At 35.7% G+C, this 21991-nt stretch overlaps 1 protein-coding gene across 1 annotated transcript in view; it reads left to right on the plus strand.

Annotated features, from left to right (window-relative positions):
- CDH18 (cadherin 18) overlaps positions 1-21991 on the plus strand; it is a 1176273-nt gene that overhangs the window by 322981 nt on the left and 831301 nt on the right. The window contains exon 2 of the mRNA XM_017893219.1: positions 10862-10920. The gene's annotated coding sequence lies outside the window, so the exon portion shown is untranslated. The remainder of the gene's footprint in view (positions 1-10861; positions 10921-21991) is intronic.

The following is a 21991-nucleotide window of genomic DNA, read 5'->3' on the forward strand; positions in this document are numbered from 1 at the left end:
ATAACTCTTTGTGTTTACTATTAAATAAAATGTTTAATACCTACAAATACTTAAAAAATCATAATGAGTTAAAAAAGTAAAATAATTTGTTTATTCACCAATAAGCTGAATCTCTCTAGGTTCCTCTCTGATCCCTTGTTCTTCTCTCTTATGTGGGGTAATCAGTAAGAAGCAAACACATTTTTTCTTCCATGTTTCAAAATACTTAGTGTATTGATTACAATAGTGATTCATGCTTTTCAGAGTTGAAAAACTTAAAGTATATATAGACTTAGAACACATTCATAAGTATTCTTTTATTCTTCAATACATTTTTCATCAAAAAGTCAACCTACCTACTGACTTTCAATTACCATTAGACAGACAGTGTTTCTCACAATTTTAGTCTTAGAACAACTTTGAAGTCTTAAAACGTATTAAAAACCCAATTTTTTTTTATTTGTAGGAACCAATATTTACTATATTATGAATAAAAGCTAGAGTTTAAAAATATTCATTTCACTAGCTTATTTAAAAATAATGCAGATGTAATATGTTAACAAAAATAATTTAAACAAATATGTTTTCCAAGAAGAAAAAAATTAATAATAAGTTCATCATTGTTTTACATTTTTGGCAGATCTCTTTAATGTTTGGCTTCTGGTGTAATAGAGCCAGCTGAATTTTTACATCTGCTTCTCTGTTTCAGTCATTGCGATATGCTGTTTAGTTGAAGCACATAAAAAAATCTGACTTTATTCATACATGTAGTTGAAAAGGGAGGCATTTTAAAATCCTTTGTCAGATAGTTGTGAGTTTTTTAAATAGCACACCGGAACTCAACAATTGGTAGTTTTTATAAAGGTTAATTCCCAAATGGAAGCTGAAACTACCTTATTAAACTTTCATATTGTGTTAATTAAAATCCATTGTTCAATCTTAAACTATGAAAACATTTGTTACTCATATATTATTTGTAACATTTTTTTACCCATGCATCAATCATTTTTTTAAAAAAGTTGTTCACAAAGATGTATGTATCTTTCAATATGGACACATATTATTTTAAAAATCACAATTGCTAATATCAATAATATGATCAGGAAATTCTTAAGTGTTACAGTACTGTCAAACTCATGGGGGCAAATACAAGCTTTCCAAAATTTTATATTTGTTTGAAATATTGAACTTCATCACTGGCAACAAATGCTAACAAGTAGTTTCCTTGAACAGGCAGGGTCTCTTTTCACAGTCAAAAAAATATGTACCCAATATCCAACTTTAAGCAATCACAATTTTTTTCTGACACTATGCAAAAACAAAAAAACAAAACAAACAAACAAAAAAACTAGATATAAACGATGTTCCATGAGAGAACAGCCAGTGTAGCTCACAGCTCACAACTCCAAGTGCCACACATGTACTGGGCTTCATCACACAGTGTTAGAGCTTCATGCGTAGTTCTGATTTCTACACACTGAATACAAAAAACAATGCATGTTCAAGGGTACATAATTGTGTGTGTGCGTGTGTGTGTATTTTTTATCATGGAGAAATTGACATCTTTTTCCCTCCCTTCATCCCTCTGTCCCCCTGTTCCTCCTTCCCCTCCCCTGTCCTCATCTTCCCCTCCCCTCCCTTCTGTTCCCTTCCCTTCCTTCCCCCCTTTCTTCCTTCTTTTCTTTTTCTTTTTCTCTTTCTTTCTCTTTTCTTCCTCCCTTCTTTCTTTCCTGCTTGTGTAAAGTGTTGAAGAATACAATGAGTTGTAATATGGTTTAGAGTCACTTTCTTGATGTATGCAAAGGCACCACTGTTTCTCAAATCAATTAATTACTTAACTGACCAATTTTTGATTTACAAATGCAAATTGTATATATTTCTAGCATGCAACATGATAACTGATATATGTAGACAGTACTGAATGGCTAAATCAAAGGCATCGGTATTTTTACCCACCATCATTATTTTTAGCATCACTGTCACTGTCAACACAGTGGAAACAAAAAATGCATCATTTGATTATTACAAAAATAGTTTCAGCCTTGAACACCCCTGACAGGCTCTCAGGGATCGCCGTGGGGCTAGGGAACACATTTCAAATACCACTGCCTTAATTTAATTTTTGATGTCACATTCTCAGTACCTTAGAATTTATGCAAATGTATTATGGGCGAACGACATAAAATCTGACATAATTTAAGAAGACATTTTAATGAACAATTTCATAGAAAACATTACTATCAAGTTTAGGTTCTCATTATCAAGTCCCTTCTAACATTGTGAAAACACATTGAAGAGGACTGACCTAGTTATTGCTCTGTGAGGCCTTTAAGCCAGAGCTACTAAATTATTGTCACTTACAAACATAATTAGCACATCTCATTAGCTAATGAAGATAATGACCATTAAAATTCTCTCCCAATTTACGGTTTCCCATTTATCACAATTTAACAACAATGCTGTTTAAGGGTAAAAACAAAATTGGCTTACAAATGACCCCTACACTTACAAGCAGTACCTTGTATCAAGGAGTGAAATATTATTTATTCATTGCATCCTAATTATATTACATAGTGGAGTTGTATTGCTGATGACATTCCAAAGCTATTCAGTCAACACAATCTGAATTATCATTTTTAGGTTGAAAGTGCAAAACCACACCATACAGAATATAACTATTTTTCTCTGGCAATCTCTATTTACATAGCAGTTATTGTTAATTTCTACATTCCAAGGAGCAATGGATTATTTATTCATTGCATTCTAATTATATTACATAGTAGAGTTGTACTGCTGATGATTTTCCAATGCTATTCAGTCAATACAATCTGAATTATTATTTTAGGTTGAAAGTACAAAGCCACACCACACAGAATACAAGTATTTTTCTCTAGCAATTTTTTTTTTTTTTTTTTAGACAGAGTCTCGCTCTGTCACCCAGGCTAGAGTGCAGTGGCGCTATCTCGGCTTGATGCAAGCTCTGCCTCCTGGGTTCACGCTATTCTCCTGCCTCAGCCTCCCCAGTAGCTGGGACTACAGGCGCCTGTCACCACGCATGGCTAAATTTTTTGTATTTTTAGTAGAGACAGGGGTTTCACTGTGTTAGCCAGGATGTTATCGATCTCCTGACCTCGTGATTTGCCCGCCTCAGCCTCCCAAAGTGCTGGAATTAGAGGTGTGAGCCACCACTCCCGGCCTCTAGCAATTCTTATTTACAAAACACTTATTGTTAATTTCTACATTTCAAGTATTTAAATAAAGGATAAATAATTACTGATACAAATAGACTATAAAAGCATTTCATAAATAATCTTATTTGTAATTTGTAAATGCTCTATTTTTCAAACTCATTTTGTTTTTTCTAAAAATTTATTTTCCAGGTTTTTGTTAAGTACAATTTAACAATATATGACATAATATTTTTTAAAGTTTTCAAAATTGTTAACATTCTCAAAAGGATAATATGGAATGAAATACTATTTGGGGACTGCTGAAATAATGCATTTATATTTAAGCAAAATGTTCAATTAGGAATTTATGAATNTATTTGTAATTTGTAAATGCTCTATTTTCAAACTCATTTTGTTTTTTCTAAAATTTATTTTCCAGGTTTTGTTAAGTACAATTTAACAATATATGACATAATATTTTTTAAAGTTTTCAAAATTGTTAACATTCTCAAAAGGATAATATGGAATGAAATACTATTTGGGGACTGCTGAAATAATGCATTTATATTTAAGCAAAATGTTCAATTAGGAATTTATGAATTCCTAATATTATTTTGAGGGTTGATGAATTATTGGTCTATTGCCATATGACAAATTATCACAAATGTACTGGGTTAAAACAGCATCCAATTATTTCACAGTTTTTGTAAATCACGCCTGTTAGGCCTGAGTTGTCTGGCTGTCACAAGGCAAAGCCATGTGTTGGTCAGGACTATGATTCCACCTGAGGCTCAAGGTCTTCTCCAAGCTTATTTAATTCTTTGGAAGAATTTAGTTCCTCGCAGTTGTAGAACTAGGTTTCCCATCTTCTGCTGGCTGTTAGTCAGATGTCACTTTCAGCTTGCAGAAGTAGCCCTTAGGACCTAACCAAAATAGTATCTTACTTCTGCTAAGTCAGCAGGAGAATCAGCTTGCTATGATGGAGTCTTACAACGTAACGTAACATATCGTAACGTAATATACTAACAGACTGACTATCCCATCATATTCTTGGATCCTATCTACACTCAAGGTAAAATGATTACACAGTACCTGTACAATAGGGGATGGGAATCTACCACTCTCTGATATAGAGTTATTTAAGTCTTTCTGAAATGCAAAATATATCCACCCCCTTTCAGGGTTCCTCAGATTCTCATCCCATTGCACCATCAGCTCAAAATCCAGAATCTCATCACAATATCGTCAATTCAGTATAACTTATAAATCAAATCCAAGCGTATATAAGAGGCCTCAACGTAATTCATTAAGTAGAACTCCTGGAGCACAATTCTCTACCTGTGAACTTGCACAATGTAAGAGACAAGTTATTGCCCCCCAACTCTCCCAATTTATAATGGTGGAACAAGGATAGGATTATACTTATCAACACTGTTTCAAAAATAGGAAAAATGGAAGATGAGCAGCAATAACTAGTCCATAACACCCAATCAAGAAAATCCAGCATTTCAGAAATGTTGGGGACAGCAATAGCTAGTACCTTACACTTCTGAAATGTTGGATTTTCTTGACTGGATTTTACGGCTTATCTAAAGGCTGTGGCTCTTGGTTGAGAAAATCTGTAAGGCATACCCTTAATTTATTGAAAGGAACTTAGTGTGAATTAAGTCTTCTTGACATTTTGAACTTTCCAAGATTTTAACAAAAGGTTGTGCAGTCGCATCTCCATTTTTTTTGTTGTTTATAAGATATACTTTCAGCAGCCATTTTTGGTAGGCATCTGTTGCCACTTGGAAAGGCCAATTATTTTAAAAATAATCTACTTCTATTCATGTCTAACCTTTCCACAATCTATCTCTTCTCTCACGTTTTACTATAAAATGCAAGAAGAAACCAGGCAGCATCTGTGGCATTTAGCTATACAGTTGACGCTTAAACAACACAGGGGCTAGGGGGACTAACCCTCTATGCAGTTGAATATCCACAAATAACTTTTGACTTCTTAAAACTTAACTACTAATAGGTTACTGTTGACCAACAGCCTTAGAGATAACATATACAGTTAACACATATTTTGTATGTTCTGTGTATTAAATACTGTATTCTAAAGTAAGCTAGAGAAAAAAATGTAAATAAGAAAGTAATAAGAAAGGGAAAATAGAGTTACTATTCATGAAGTGGAAGTAGATCGTCCTAAAGGCCTTCATCCTTATTTTCTTCACATTGAGTAGTCTGAGTAGGAGGAGGAAAAGGAAGGGTTGGTCTTGGGGCCTCAGGGGTGGCAGAGGTGGGAGAAAGTCCACATATAAGTGGAACCATGTAGTTCAAACCTATGTTGTTCAAAGATCAGCTATATATCCAATTTCATCATTTAAAAGCTCTGATTGGTACATAACCACAGGACACAGTTTTGCTAACATTCTTTTACTGCATAACACAATTCCATCTCTCTTCTAGTTTTCAGTAACATTCCTCACTTTCCTCTGAGCCCTCCCTCAGAGGGCTGAGGGCCTGAGCATCTTCAAAATCCAGTTTTCTAACAATTGGTTCAGGGGGATTTAGATTTTCACTCTTGTGCTTCTTAAAATCCTTCCAGCTTCTACTAACTTTCTGGTTTCAAAGCCAGTCACACTATTTTTAGGTATTTGTTGCAGCAGCACACCATTTTCAAGTCCCAAACACTGTATTTGTTTCCTGTTGTGGGTGATAAATTATCTCAAGGTTTCCATGGGTCAGGATTTTGGACATGGCCTACCTAGGTTCTCTGCTCAGGGGCTTCACTAGCAAAAATCAAGGTTTTAACTACGGCTTGACTTAGGAATTTCACAGTGAATCTCAGGGTCAGTACACCTGGAGTTCACTTTTTGATTACTCATACCAGCTTTCTCTGAGTTCTTTGGATGCAAAACCAGGCAATTGCCACCTCTTCATATTCCTGTAGTGTTAGGGTATTTTAGGACTTTCTGTTTCTGATTTAATGATACTGAACACATAAGTATGAAACTAATAATAACCAAAACATTCATGTTGTAAGAATTGAGCATTGAATTGAAAATAATTAAATACAAATAAATAAAACTAAAAGTTATTATAACCATATATGTGATAATTTGTTCAATAATTAATTGGTGGATTGTTGCTAATCCAATATTATATTAGAAATAGTTAAACAGCATTAATATATCCAAATTTATGTGCAGTTTAAAATTACAAACACAACTTTTCACATGGAGGATTGCCCTTTCTGCTGTTTAAATTCAGTTACTGGAATGCTGACTGAAACCAAGTATAGTAAAGATGGTTAGCAAATTAAATGAGTAAATATTGGATGAAAAAATAGTTTTTGAATATGAGTTTTCCTTGGAGGAGGACGTGACTTCAGGAGTAAAGCTTACTTCAACAGACATCTTCCATGTATTTTTTTCTTACTGACACTCTTACAGAGAGCTTCTGATTTTTAAAAATAAAACTTGAATTCTTATTTTATTTAGCCTGTTTTTTTTTTGTTTTCTTTTTTTTTTTTTTTTTTTTTTTGTTTTTGTTTTGAGACGGGGTCTCGCCCTGTGGCCCAAGCTGGAGTGCAGTGGGCGGGTCTCAGCTCACTTCGAACTCCGCCTCCCGGGTTCCCGCCATTCTCCTGCCTCAGCCTCCCGAGTAGCTGGGATTACAGGCGCCCGCCACCTCGCCCGGCTAGTTTTTTGTACTTTTTAGTAAAGACGGGGTTTCACCGTGTTAGCCAGGATGGTCTCCATCTCCTGACCTCGTGATCCGCCCATCTCGGCCTCCCAAAGTGCTGGGATTACAGGCTTGAGCCACTGCGCCCGGCCTAGCCTGGTTCTATAAAAACACAATGAGAAACTTACAACAAAGGATTCTAATATGTTATTATGCTGCCACATAATATTATGTTTTGCTGTTGTTACTTCTGGACAACCTGCAGAGACTTTAGTTATTGTGATTATATTATAAACCTGTAAATTGCAGAATGAATTGAAATGAAGGGCTCTGCAAAATAACATAGAAAACGTTGAAGTACTGACCTATATAATAAGTGAGAATACATTTTGTACAACTACATATATATTTTTAACACATTCCTTCTCTAGTTAAGAGTATACTTTATTATTTCAAGAGCTCAGACATGAAAATGAATACTGCTGAAATTTTCTGTAAAATAATCGTTGCATTTTAAAACATTAGGCACACTGAGATTGATAAAGGAGATAAGATAGTGTGATTTAAAGTGAAGTGAAATATATGTTTCTTAGTAGAATATTATAATTTCTTTTTCGAAAGTATTTGAATGGATTGTTTCATTGCATTTAAATAAATGTATACAATGCAGGAAATTGAATTGTTTATTGGTGACATTTCCTAACTGACAAGAGTTTTTGTCAATATACTAAGAACTATTGAAACTTAATTTTCTTTTGTCAGATATTAAACAGTTATTCAAGGAGACTGTATCACATTTAGAGTCAGAGCTGTGCATTGAGCTCTATGCACTGTGGAGGGTGCTGCTTATTCTACCGTAGCAATAGAGCCAAGATAAAATGATCAGCCATGTGCTTTTTGCCTTCTTTCCAAACAGTCTATATTAACCTTAGCAGAAAATGTGAGCTATGTATAAATAGGTCCCCACATGCTTACACATGATTTTCCAGAGTATAATATTCTAATAGCTCAATTGTAAAAATTATTGCTTGAAAATCTTTGCTGCTTCTCACCCCAAATCATGTGAGCATGGGTTGCAGTGTACATATTGTGTACTAGTTATGATGAGCACCAGTTCCTAATGACAGCCCACATGAACACTGTGTCATCAATAGTTTCTGGAATTAAACTTGGAAATCAGTCACATCAGATATTATTTGCCTCTTAGTTTTAAGGTGGTCATTTTGGAAAACGTTCTTGGAGGTGTTATAGTAACCCTGAAGCTTATGAGTACTACGTGTTCTAATAGAATCTGGAAGTTTTGCCCTGATAAGCAGAGGATGCTGCTAGATGGATATAGACAGATAGATGATAGACAGACAGACAGATGATAGACAGAGACCACCAAGCTACTACAAATCTCGTTTTTCTCTTAGTACTTCCAGAACATCACAGCCCATTTCCTACTTTTCTCATCCTAGTGATCGCTATTTCTCATTTCTCTGACTTTAAAGGACTCAGTTATTACATTTCACTCCTAGATAACCCCTTGCAGACACTTCAGACTCTCTTCAACTCCAGATTTTTTTCTCCCAGATTCCAGCTATCAGGTATCAGACATTTCTACTGTGATCAACACTGACACATCTTAACTTCTGTCTTTATAGTACTTAGGATTACCTGATATACACTATATATTTGCCTATTTGGGTGTACACTTTTCTCTCACCCATCCCTCCCAGCCTGCCCAAAATGTGTGTCCAGAATTGCTGGGTTCTTGGTCTTGCTAACTTCAAAAATGAAGCCTCAGACCCTGGCGATTATGAGTTCCAGTTCTTAAAGATGTTGTGTCCGCAGTTTGTCCCTCAGACGTTCAGATGTGTCTGGCGCTTCCTTCTTCTGGTGGGTTCCTGGTCTCGGTAGCTTCAGGAATGAAGCTGCAGACCTTCCCCGGCGAGTGCTCAGCTCAAAAACGCCATGTGGATGCTAAGTGTGAGCAGCAGCATTTACCCTAAAGACCAGAAGAACAAAGCACCCACACCACAGAAGGAGACCTGAAGGTGTTGCCGCTGGGTGGCTCAGGCAGCCTGCTTTTATTCCCTTATCTGACCCCACCCACATCATTCTGATTGGTCCATTTTACAGAGAGCTGATTGGTTCATTTTACAGAGAGCTGATTGGTCCATTTTGACAGAGTGCTGACTGGTGCCTTTACAATCCTTTAGCTAGACACAGAGTGCTAGACAGAAGAGTTCTCCAAGTCCCCTTTAGGTTAGCTAGATATAGAGTACTCATTGGTGCATTTACAAACCTTGAGCTAGACACAGAGTGCTGATTGGTGTATCTACAATCCCTTAGCTAGACATAAAAGTTCTCCAAGTCCCCATTAGACTCAGGGAGCCTAGCTGGCTTCACCTAGTGGATCTCGCACCAGAGCCGTGGGCAGAGCTCCTGCCAGTTCCGCGCCTTTCTCCCATACTCCTCAGTCCCTGGACGGTTGATGGGACCGAGCGCGCTCCTGGAGGAGGCTCCCGCGGCGCGAGAGCTCACCACCACGGGGTGTTCCGGCATGGCGGGCTGCAGGTCCTGAGCGCTGCCCCACCGGGAGGCAACTGAGGCCCGGCGAGAACTCGAGCACAGTGCTGGCGGGCTGGCACTGCTGGGGGACCCGGTTCACCCACCGCAGCTGCTGGCCGGGGTGCTAAGGCCCTCGTTGCGTTCCAAGTGCCAAGTGCGGGGCCCGCCAAGCCTGCGCCCGCGCCCGCCGGAACTCGTGCTGGACTGTGAGCGCTGCGCGCAGCCCTGGTTCCTGTCCGTGCCTCTCCCTCCACACCTCCCTGCAAGCGGAGGGAGCTGGCTGTGGCTCGCCAGTGAAGAGAGGTCTCCCACAGTGCAGTGGCAGGCTGAAGGGCTCCTCACGGGCCGCCAGAGTGGACGCCGAGGCACAGGAGGCGCTGAGAGTGAGGGCTGCTAGCACACTGTCACCTCTCATAAGTACCATGAGGGCAGTGTCTTTTATCTCTTTTGTTATGTGTTGCATTCCTAGTATAAATAATAATGTTTGGCACATAGTAATACTCAATAAATAGTTGCTGAATGACTGACATACTCCTAAAATATTTGAGGCATCTGTTTGACCTTTGTAAGTGTAATTTTTATCAGTTTTAGGAAATAGAAATCATGTATCAAATCACATTGTCAACTAAAGACATAGTAAGCTGATTTGGGCTAAAGTCAGAGAATAAGCATAATTCTTATGCTCCTGCTTTTGGGTTCTGAAAGGGATTATTATCTTATGAGAACACATTTTTACCTTTGTTTTCTTCTTTTAATATTGACTTTCCAATGTTAACACTTCAATCCGATAAGCATTATGTTGTGTATACATACAACATATATATTATTTGGAATAATGCATGTAATGTATGCGTTAGGGATTATATTCAAGTTTAATTTATTGAAATAAAAGTCATAATTCTAGAACAATATATATTTTTAATTGATTTACAATACTCCCTTGCTAATCATGTTATACTTCAGGTTATACTGAACGTTGTTTCTTGCATTTCTATTCTGATCTTTCATATTCTCTTTGTTTGAAAGTATAGTGGTTATTCAAATCATAAAACATTAAATTTATGAAAATAACTTTTAAAACATTTTCTATTATGTAAAATCACTAAAATAGTTTATATTTAAATTTTGACCATGTTTAAGGCGTAATATTAAGTGTTTAAATAAATTGTAACACTGAAGTTAAAACTTCTTTATGTCTTGACATACCAAGGGTCAAAGAACAAGACTAAATTGCCCATATCTACATGGCTAACACATGACAGAGCTAAAATTCTAACTGGACATAGTTTCAAAATGTCATGCCCTAAGAAGAAAAAAAAATCTAGCAATTCAAACCTATCAAAAATTTATCTCTTCGAAAATGTATTTGCTCTCCAAACTCAGTTCTGTTTAATGTGTAACATAATAAATATGTTTTAACTATGCATAGATTTTTATATGTTGAAATATATGTTTTATATTTTTGTTTTATTTTTATGCAGGACTCAACCACAGCAATATATAAGAACACACACCAAACATTCCTGAAGTGATTTATAAGGTAAAACTTGTAATTTCTGTTATAAATTATGAATTTGTAAATTTCTGCTAAAACATTTCTGTGATAAATTTCTGTTAAAATATTATAGAAATGTCAAAATTGTTGTAGTTTCTTTTAAGGATCATCTAGAATTACACTGAATTATTTAGAAATTTAGCATATTCTGTGTTTTAAATCACTCTTTAAGAACCCAACTTTTTTTTTTATATGGGTGGATACATGTGCAAGTTGGTTACGTGAGTATATTGTACCCAGGTAGTGATATTGTACCCAGTAGTTTTTCAACCCATCCTCCCTCTCCTCCCTCTCCTTCCCTCCCTCTTCCAGCAGTCTTCCATGTCTTTTTTTCCCCTTATTTATGTCCATGTGTGCTAATTTTAGCTCTCATTTATTTAAGTGAGAACATGTATTTGTTTTTTTTTGTTGTTGTTGTTGTTCCTGATTTAATTTGCTTAAGATTATGGCCTTCAGTTCCATTCATGTTGCTGCAGAGGATGTGGTTTTATTCCTTTCTTATGGCTGCATAGTATTTCACGTTGTATATGTACCACATTTTTTTTTTAATCCAATCTACCATTAATGGACACGTAGACTGATTCCATGTCTTTGCTATTGTGCCTAGTATTGCAATGAACATACAAATGCATGTGTCTTTTGGTATAAAGATCTATTTTCCTTTGGGTATACACACAGTAATGCAATTGCTGGATTGATGGTAGCTCTGTTTTAAGTTATTTGAGAACTCTCCCAACTTCTTGCCACTGTGGCTGAACATAATTTACATTCTAACCAACATGAATAAGAGCTCTCTCTTCTTTACAGCCTTTCCAGGATCTGTTGCGTTTGTGGTAGCAGGTGTCATTCTTTAATTCCATGTTTAGCACTCCCTTAAGGACCTCTTGTAAGGCTGTTCTAGTTGAAATAAATTCCCTTAGCATTTGCTTATTTAACAAAAGTTTTCTTTCTTCTGCACCTGTGAAGTTGGTTTGGTGGGAAATAAAATTCTTGGTTGTATTTTCTTTTCTTTAAGAATGCTTAAAATAGGCTGGGTGCAGTGGCTCATGCCTGTAAACCCAACACTTTAGGAGGATGAGGCAGGCTGATCACCTGAGGTCAGGAGTTCAAGACCAGCCTGGCCAACATGTTGAAACCTGTCTCTACTACAAATACAAAAATTAGCTGAGTGTGGTGGCACATGCCTGTAATCTCAGCTGCTTGGGAGGCTGAGGCAGGAGAATCACTTGAACCTGCAAAGTGGAGGTTGAAGTGAGTCAAGATCACACCACTGCACTCTAGCCTGGGCAACGAGCTAAACTCCATCTCAGGAAAAAAAAAAAAAAAAAAAAAAAAAAAGAAAGAAAAAGATAGGTGTCAATATCTTCTGACTTGTAAAGTTTTTGGTGAAATGTCTACTGCGCACCTCATGAGATTTGTACATGACTTTGTACATGACTTGACCCTTCTCTCTAGCTTCCTTTAAGAACTTTTTCTTTTGTGATGACCTTGGTGAATCTGATGACTGTGTGCCCTGGGAATTGTCATCTTGTGTAGTATCTAGCTGAGCTTCTCTGTATTTGTTGGATTTACATGTCAACCTCTAGGAAAATTAGAGAGATTTTTGTGGACTATGTCTTCAAATATATATTCAAGCATCTTATTCTCTCCCCTTCACTCTCAGGATTGCCAATGAGTCATAGATTTGTTCTCTTTGTATAATCCTGTATTGCTTGGAGATTTTAACTTTTTATGTTCTTTTAAAATTTTTGTCTGACTGAGTTAATTCCAAGAACCAGTCTTCAAGCTCTGAGAGTCTTTCCTCGGTTTGGTCAATTCCACTGTTAATTCTTCTGATTATGTTATTAAATTCTTGCAGTGGAAAGTTCAGTATGGTTCTTTTCAAAAAATGGTTATTATATCATTTAGCTGTTGGATCATTTTACTGGATTCATTGGATCCCTTAGATGGGGTTTTAATGTTTTCTGGAATCTCGATGAGTTTCCTTAGCATCCAGATTTTGAATTTGATGTCTATCATTTTAATTATTTCAAACTAGTTAAGTTCCATAGCTGGGGATCTAGTGGACATGTTTAGAGATAAGCAGACACTCTCACTTGAATTTCCAGAACTCTTCTGCTGATTCTTCCTCATCTGGGAGGATCGGTGTTCCTTTACCCATGGTGTATGTTGAGTATAAGTAGTTGGCTATGTTTCTGGATACTTTCAGAGGGCTAGTCCTCTGTACAAGACCTTTATGTGTCAGTGGATTCTTGTGCCTAGTTTCACAGGTATGGATATTAGCAAGATAATTTTTGGTGTTGTAGTTTGGGATACAACCTAATAGATGATACTTTAGTGTAATGGCTGGTAGCTAGTCTACCACCCAGCTGCACGAGATGGTTGCATCTAGTCAGCCATCTTATCCTCCCATCCCTGAAATTACTCTTTTAAAGAATATTATTTAACCTGTTGTTTCCTCAAATAAATAATTAAATATTTTCTTACTGGTACACTTTTCAAATGTCATAGGACATAGGACCATCAAAGTAGCATTGACATTATGTCAACTTTTAGAGGTGTTACTAGATTTTTTTGTAGTTCAAATGTAGAGATATAACTGTTCCTGACTATTAATAATTATTTACCTATGTAAATCTCTTTTACTGATAATGTTTACTAATGCAAAAAGCCCTTATCGTTGAATAATAATGAATTATAATAAGTGTCAATGTTGAAAAATATAGATTGATAGTTGATAAAATATACCTTTCACTGTTTTGATGAGTGATTTTTTGTTTGTTTGTTTGTTTTTTGTTTTTTGTTTGAGACGGAGTCTTGCTCTGTCACCAGACTGGAGTGCAGTGGCATAATCTAGGCTCCCTGCAACCTCCATCTCCTAGGTTCAAGCAATTCTCCTGCGTCAGCCTCCTGAGTAGCTGGTACTAAAGGCATGTGCTACCATGCCCAGCTATTTTTTTGTATTTTTAGTAGAGAGGGGGTTTTACATGTTGGCCAGGATGGCCTCGATCTCTTGACCTTGTGATCCACCCACTTCAGCCTTCCAATGTGATTAATAATTTTTATATACAGTTGCCTTGCATAATAAAAATCAACTGCATAAATATTTGAATTTTTTCAAAAAATGAAATATAAGAAAGCAAGTATTAAACATACTATGTTAACTTACTTTGTGTAAAGTATACTTCAACACACATATTCTGTATAGTTTCCTAACTTTTAAATTAGTATGTATATGTGGTGTGGAATTCTCATTATTTGTATAAATGAAAAGATTAAAAGTGCTGATATTGCACAACATTCAATATTCTCAAATCAAATCTATTGTTTCACATAATGTTCTCATTATTATTTTTGAGCATTAATTTGAAATATGGATCTTTTCTTTTGGTAATATATTAAATGCAGTGCAGCAACAGCAAAATATAAACCAAATTACAATCCATTCACTCCAAAGAGACAAGGCCATCCAGTTTTTAAGTGTAGATCCCGCCTGCCTCATCCCGCACCACTACATGTTTCTTCAATGCTCCTCAAAACATTCCAACCTTGATTACATTACAAACTCTCAGCAAGGTTGAGTTATTCTATTACACTGACTTAGAACATATCCCTATTGCAAATACAATTTTTTTGTTTGAAAATACTTTTTGGATGCAGGAATACATGTTGTAACAATAAAGAAGATACAAAAAGCATATTATGAAAGATTTTGTAGCATACATGGCTTAATTATCTTAATCATGTTATTACAAAGAAGCATAATTTTATCTATTGGTGTGAGCATACTTCATCATTATTGCAAAAATACAGTGGGTGGGTGTGTTTTATGAAAAAAAATGCATCAATCTTCCTGTCCCAGAATGCAAATGAAAATTTATAACTTTAAAATTAAAATATAATTATATTTTATTAAATTATTTATTATGTTTAAATTTTACAGCACCATCCCTAACTCTGTAGGTAATTGTACACAGAATTATATTTATACTGAATAAATTTTTCTGCATGTTAGAGCTAAGTTTCATAGCACAATTTCAGAAAGGGTTATAGTAGAGCTTGTAGAACATCACAGATTTTATCTTACAAGTTAAAGCTCAATTACAGCTCAGTTTTTATGTTAGTTCAAGTTTCCATGGCTTTAAGTCAAATTAACAGAGTTATATGCAATGTAAAGGGGAAGAATATGATGACAATGTTCACTTACTGAATTTTACCTAAATGCTTTAGTCTGGCTGGGCGCCTTTGCTCACTCATGTCTGTAATCCCAGCACTTTGGGAGGCCGAGGCCGGTGGATCACTTGAGGCCAGGAGTTGGAGGCCAGCCTGGTCAACATGGTAAAACCCTGTCTCTACTAAAAGTAGAAAAATTACCTGGGCTTGGTGGCATGTGCCTGTAATCCCAGCTACTCAGGAGGCTGAGGCAAGATAGCTTTCTTGAACCCAGGAGGCAGAGGTTGCAGTGAGCCGCAAGATGGCTCGACTCCAGCCTGCGCGACAGAACAAGATACGATCTCAAAAAAAAAAAAAAAAAAAAAAAAAAAAAAAAAAAAAAAAAAAGTGCCGTGGGCCGTGGCTCACGCCTGTAATCCCAGTACTTTTGGAGGCTGAGGCGGACAGATCACCAGGTCCAGAATGGAAACCATTCTGGCCAACAACGTGAAATCCCATTTATACTAAAAATACAAAAATTAACTGGGTGTGGTGGTGGGCACCTGTAATCGCAGCTACTCAGGAGGCTGAGGCAGGAGAATCGCTTTAACCCGGGAGGCGGAGGTTGCAGTGAGTCTTGATCACACCCCCGCACTCCAGCCTGACTCCGTCTAAAAAACAACAAAAAAAAAATTGTCAGACTCCAACATTACTGAAACATTTTTAAAGGAAGTAGAACAATAAGAATAACAAAAAAGTGGAAGAAAAGATTTTACACAAATTGTCTTTGTAAACTGAGCTCTAATCATGTCTTTATGTTGACTTTACATTAAATCTCACTTAATCTTCGGCTCTCTTAAATTATTGTTGAAGTGGTATTGTAAAATATAACATTCTGAGAGCTTAAGTATCAAGAGCGTTTAAACAGTGAAGACAGATTTGGTATTAATGTCCCTGAAAAAGGAAATTTGTTTCTACTATTTTGGTTAGTCATGTTTGTAATTTTCATCTCAATTTGCATCCTTAAAAAAAAATCCCTAGTGTGGGAGCCAGCAGTTTCCTAGTTAAGGATGTGGGCTTTCATTTCTGAATGTTCACACTCTTCTTCTCATTTCTAACCGATAAAAGTAAATATTTCATCAAAATTTTCTCCAGACAAAAAATTCTCCAAAAGGCACATTTTCACTTTAATGATTGGTCTTTACAACGGAATTCAAAAGATGCTTGTTGATTTTTTAGCGAAGTAGAACCATAAACTGAATTATAAATTTTAAAGGAGTTAATAGTTATTTCATAAATTAAGACTTTCCCAAGTTTAGTAGGCAATTAAATAAAAAATTATTTATTTAAGTGAAATGAATGTCAGTACATAATTTATACAGATTAATACTAAAACTTGTCTCACACCATTTTGATGAAATTTTAAAAATAATTTTTTTAAAAAATCACATAATGAATTTTGCTTGATCACATTATTTAATATTCTTCTCTTTTGTCTTCAGAAAAATGCTGAGTACTAATATATCTATTTTTTGTACAGTTAATATTAGAAACAAAGATACTTTGCTGTGCTTTTCCAATAATACTTTAGTTGTTTTTCTTTGTGTTTATTTATATATGCCTTTCTTAGTCCAATAGGTATTCCCTATGTTGTTACATAAAATAATCAAGCACATTGTACAACCTCACACATGGCAATATGTAATAGGCTGTAATTCTGTAGTCATTAATATTTATTTAGTGCATGCCTTAAGTGATTGGTGTTTGTAAACTCATTGACTCCTCAAAATTACTCTGTGATGTAGGTGTGATTACTTTCTAGAAGAACCGTGGATAAAATTGAAATGGTGTTATTTTAAAATATCAACTAAAACAAAAGTAATTATATTAAGTTCAACATTTGCTTAAACTTGTATTTTTAAGTACAAAGCAGTGAAACTTGTCAAATGTCATCCAACAATCAGCATGGAGCCTCTACCTGCAGAAGGTCACCTAGGATTGACTTATTTTTCTGTTTGGTTTGAACTGGTAAAAACTCTCGTTTCTAGATACAGTTGTTGAGAGGTATATACTCTGTTTCCTAAATAAGTAGTTCTGGAAATGGGTATCAGAGAATTCTCTGTTTATGAGAAAAGTGGCCCTCAACTGCTTCCGCTGCTGCTAGTTTGGGTGCAGAGGTCTATGGCAAGGCGAATTTGTGCTTGTGTCTCAGATGAACATTTTTCTCTTGTCACATAGCCATGGTAGATTTATAAAGACTTGATATTCCCTGGGGGACAGAATCAAGCTGACAGTTTATGAGAAAGAATATGATTATGCACTTTCAAGTATCTTGCACATTTGTTGATGAACAGCATTATTCATGTTGCTTAAAGTCAGGCATCTCTTTTGCTTACTCAACAGTGTCAGCTGTTTGAAACATGTCTCATTGAAGAAATAACCCGGATCCAGTCGGCAGTAAATCTATCATCTTAGTATTTTAAGTCTCACCAAAATCTTCAATTTCTTATAACCTTATATGAGACTTCAAAAAAATTCAGTGATCACACACTTCACATTTAATATAAATTGATGGAAAACTAGTGTGCATTTATAAACAAATAATGTTTATATTTTTGGAAGATCGCCCAGTAAAATAATTATTTATTAGAAAATGTGGATAGATATTTTAGCAGTCTTGTCTTCTTTGAGCTAATTGCAAATTTTCTCATAAATTTTCTTGTTTCTAAATGTTCTGTGATCTTCCACTTTAATTAAAATTCTTTATAACTTGTTCTGTGACTAATTATTTAACTACTATCTATTATTGACAAGTCAGAGTGGCAAAGTGTTTTGTTTTAAACTACTAGAATTGTCGTTTTCCTAAAAATATATCTTTTTTTTTTTTTTTTTTTTGATGGAGTCTCCCTCAGTCGGCCAGGTTGGAGTGCAGTGGCGTGATCTCGGCTCACTGCAACCTCGGCCTCCCGGGTTCAAGTGATTCTCCTGCCTTAGCCTCCCTAGTAGCTGGGATTACAGGCGCTCGCCTCCACGCCCAGCTAATTTTTGTATTATTATTATTGTTGTTGTTATTATTATTTTGAGACAGTCTCGCTCTATTGCCCAGGCTGGAGTGCAGTAGCACAATCTTGGCTCACTGCAAGCTCCGCCTCCTGGATTCATGCCATTCTCCTGACTCAACCTTCCAAGTAGCTGGGTCTACAGGCGCCCGCCACTCTGCCCAGCTAATTTTTTGTATTTTCAGTAGAGACGAGGTTTCACCATGTTAGCCCGGATGGTCTTAATCGGTCTCCTGACCTCGTGATCCACCCATCTCAGCCTCCAAAGTGCTGGGATTACAGGCGTGACCCACTGCACCCAGCCCATCCTTCGTTCATCTGTTACAGAATACCAATTCCATCTTACCTAGTCTACTGTCTTAACAACTGTAGTTAACTAACCATATCAAGGAAAGTGTCTTTACCGTATTTATTTTTACATTTTACCTTTTTGCCTGCTCTATTGAACCCCGCCCCTGCTTCCCCCAAGGCTAGTTAACATTACTTAGCAAAAGATAGATTCATATATACTAATTATATTTAACTAAGGAAGGAAAGTAGTGAAGGGCCAGTTGTATAGAATATACCTCCAGAAATACTCATGGAGTGTCAGGAGGCTGAGATCTGAAGAGGGGTAGGGAAGGAACAGCATCTTTACTCTTGGTCCATTTGCATGAACTCTTTTATAGGATTAACAAAATGTTAGACTGCATGGTTGGGAAGGCATTAATTGTGAAGGAATCAACTGTGGTTGATATGGCTCCTGTGGATGAGGAGATGGGAGAAACCCAGAAAGAAGGATATCTGGTAAGCTGAGCATGAGGAAAAGAGCTGAGTGGCCAGGAGTTGCAGTAGCTGATTAACCTATCATGTGATGTTGCCTTGATTTTGATATCAAGGAAAGCAAGATTTCCCAAATCCTAGGTATTTCCCTGTTATGCATAAAAATATGAGATGCCAATTTAAAACCAATTTATTATGTGATTTGCATATATACTTTCATTTGATATTTAGAATAATCCAGTTAAACAGGTATCATGTCTGTTTTATGGATGAGGAAACTAACTTGATTAATTGTGAGTTCTTCTGGAACTGATTCCTTGCTCTTAACCGTCATGAATGTGGGATGTATATAGTTTTATTCACCCAGAAATGCATCATGGTTGAGGCAATCTGGTAATCAAAGCCAGTGGTTTCTTCTTAATTATTAATAGATTATTATCTTGCTTGCATTTTACTTCCTGCATTTTCCCTCAAGTGAAATAGAAGAAATCCTATTTCAAATACCTTCAAAGCATGTTCAAACTGTTGCTTCTTTATGAATTTTTTCCTGCCTAGAGTTTTATACCTTTGATTAAATTCTCAATAGATCTGCTACTTAAAAGGGTTTTGAATAAATAAAAACAACAACAAAGGGATAGACACAAATCATACTGAAATATGGATCGTTTGGAAAACAGCTGTGTTTGTAACTGGTTTACTAATTACAGTAGGCCATCATTGATATACAAAAATAATGAACAGTCACCAGAATAAAGTTTGTGCAACTGAGATAGGATTTTTATAAGGCAGTTTTATGAAAGAGTAGCATGGCATCTATACACATTTTCTGACTTAATTTCTGTGTATTTAATTTGATACGTTATATAATTAACTCAAAGACAAACTGTGTAGTAAGTACTTGTTTGGGCCTACTACTTTTGTATTTAGCAGCACCTTATGAATCTATGGATAATATCTTCCATACTTTTATATGCTACTGCTTGCTTCTCTTTCCATAAATTGTGGTAGTCTTTCTTTAGCTAGCCATCAATCAACATGGTCCTCCATTAAAACAAGGACAACAATAATCACAGCATCTCAGCATAACATGGTCCTTTTCTGCATAAGGGCTTGCGAAGCAAAAATAATGTTAACATTAGCTCTTGCTACATTAGCTATATATTACTCCCTTCTGAAAATCTGTATCATAGCACAGTTAAGATTAAAAGCTACTTAGACCATAATTTCCAAGGAGTGCCACCAAATACTGAGGATTTCAGTGCTACAATAGTGCTCTAAAAGTTTTTATTGTGCATTATATGCATGTTTTTATGTGTGGTGTGGGTGTATTTTAATAGGGGGCACTGACTTATCTCAAATCATATCCTTCAACTTTATGAGCATTTTTGAGTAATTACAATGCCAAGTTCTGTGCCAGGCACTGCAATTTAGGTTAGTGATCTCTTTGATTGTTCTTAAAATCTGATAAGAAAGGTATTACTTTCTCGATTTCTTCAGAGAAGAACTTATTAAACAACTCCATCTAGATCAAGTGGGCATTCACACTCAGGTTTTCCGGCTATAATTTTAGAACCTTCTCTCCTATCACAACTGACCGGTTTGACAGCTGTTTTCTTTTTGCCTTACCCTGTGCTGTAATTCCCGTTGTACCTCAAAAAATAAATTGTTTTTCATAATATTTGTTCTTGGATTCGAATTCAGGCATATTTATGGGGATATAAAAATGATTTAGAACCTCTTTTGATACAGCTTCACTCGCTTCAGACTAGAATGTACTACAATATAATGCCATCTTTTTCAACATTATTTCAGAAATGGTGTATCCAGATTGTTTTGTATGAAGGTAAAATAAAGTTTGGGTCTAATTCCAGTGTGAAAGAGGTTTTTATTTATTAAGCTTGCTCTGCAAGGAAAAGAAAAGTCATTTTATAGAACTGAGGACGTATCTACTAAAAAATGGCTGTTAACTTCTGATTTAATGCAACTCTTGGGTGCCAGTAAATCAGCAAGAGGGATACCAAGTCAAATATAAGATTTTTAAGTTTGGAGGTTTCTTGTCAACTATTGTTTTTTGCATTTAAACGCAGACATTAAATCTGTCGTTTAAAGGCTGAATAGAATAAAGAAAAGACAAACTAGATATGTTTGTTTCTTTCTCTCTCTTTCCTTGATTTAGGAGATTGTTTCACTAGGATCTTTATTTATCTTACTGGCATGTAATTTTTTCAAGTTGAATGCAGAGGAAAAGATATTACAAGCAACAACATGTATTTAATAAAATAATACATTATGTAAAATCATGTACAATTCAAATTTTGAAAATTATAAACTGTCAAGAAAACATGTAATATTTTCATCTATTTATCATAATCAAACTTTATTACTTTTAATTTTACAAGCCCAAAGCATGAAATTGTCAGTTTTAGGCTTAAGTTCCTTAAATTTTAGAAACCAGCCAATAAGAAATCAAGATTGTTTGAGAAATTTGGAAGTAGAGGGTTTGTTCAAATATATTTGGTTGTTCTTTTCTACTGTTGCAATGATGAGGTTAGTTCTGTATGGGCATATGTGCCGGGGACACTGAGTACAAGACATTGCTGGACAATGATAACAATGACTTATCATCATTACAAGATGGTAACTCTAATAATCTCCCTGCAGAACTCATTATCATGTCAGAAATAGTTTTTTGAACAGAAAAAAATATGTAGCTCATGCTTTTGTGTCACTGCTTTCTTTGACAGTCTTAGTCTGAAAACTTCTTTATCACATTAGGTTAGATCATTCAACATGAAATTTCAAATATAAAATTCAGCCACCCTCAGCAGAGGTTGTTATAAGATAATTTGTATGTTGGTGATAATTATTTTTTTCAATCGTGTTAAAATCGTAATATGTGGCATATATATCTTCTAAGCAAAATATATAAATACTATGTAATACTCAATATTTCAATCAGCCTTCATACATTTTTAACACAGGAATGTCAAAAAATTTCAACTGAACGTCCAGAGGTCTGAGCATACTGACCTGTCTGCCTTTTGACTGTTATGAGCTGTATGACCTTGTGTAAATAGTATGCT

The sequence above is a fragment of the Rhinopithecus bieti genome, unplaced genomic scaffold (assembly GCF_001698545.2).
Source record: "Rhinopithecus bieti isolate Rb0 unplaced genomic scaffold, ASM169854v2 scaffold_21891, whole genome shotgun sequence".
Taxonomy (NCBI): domain Eukaryota; kingdom Metazoa; phylum Chordata; class Mammalia; order Primates; family Cercopithecidae; genus Rhinopithecus; species Rhinopithecus bieti.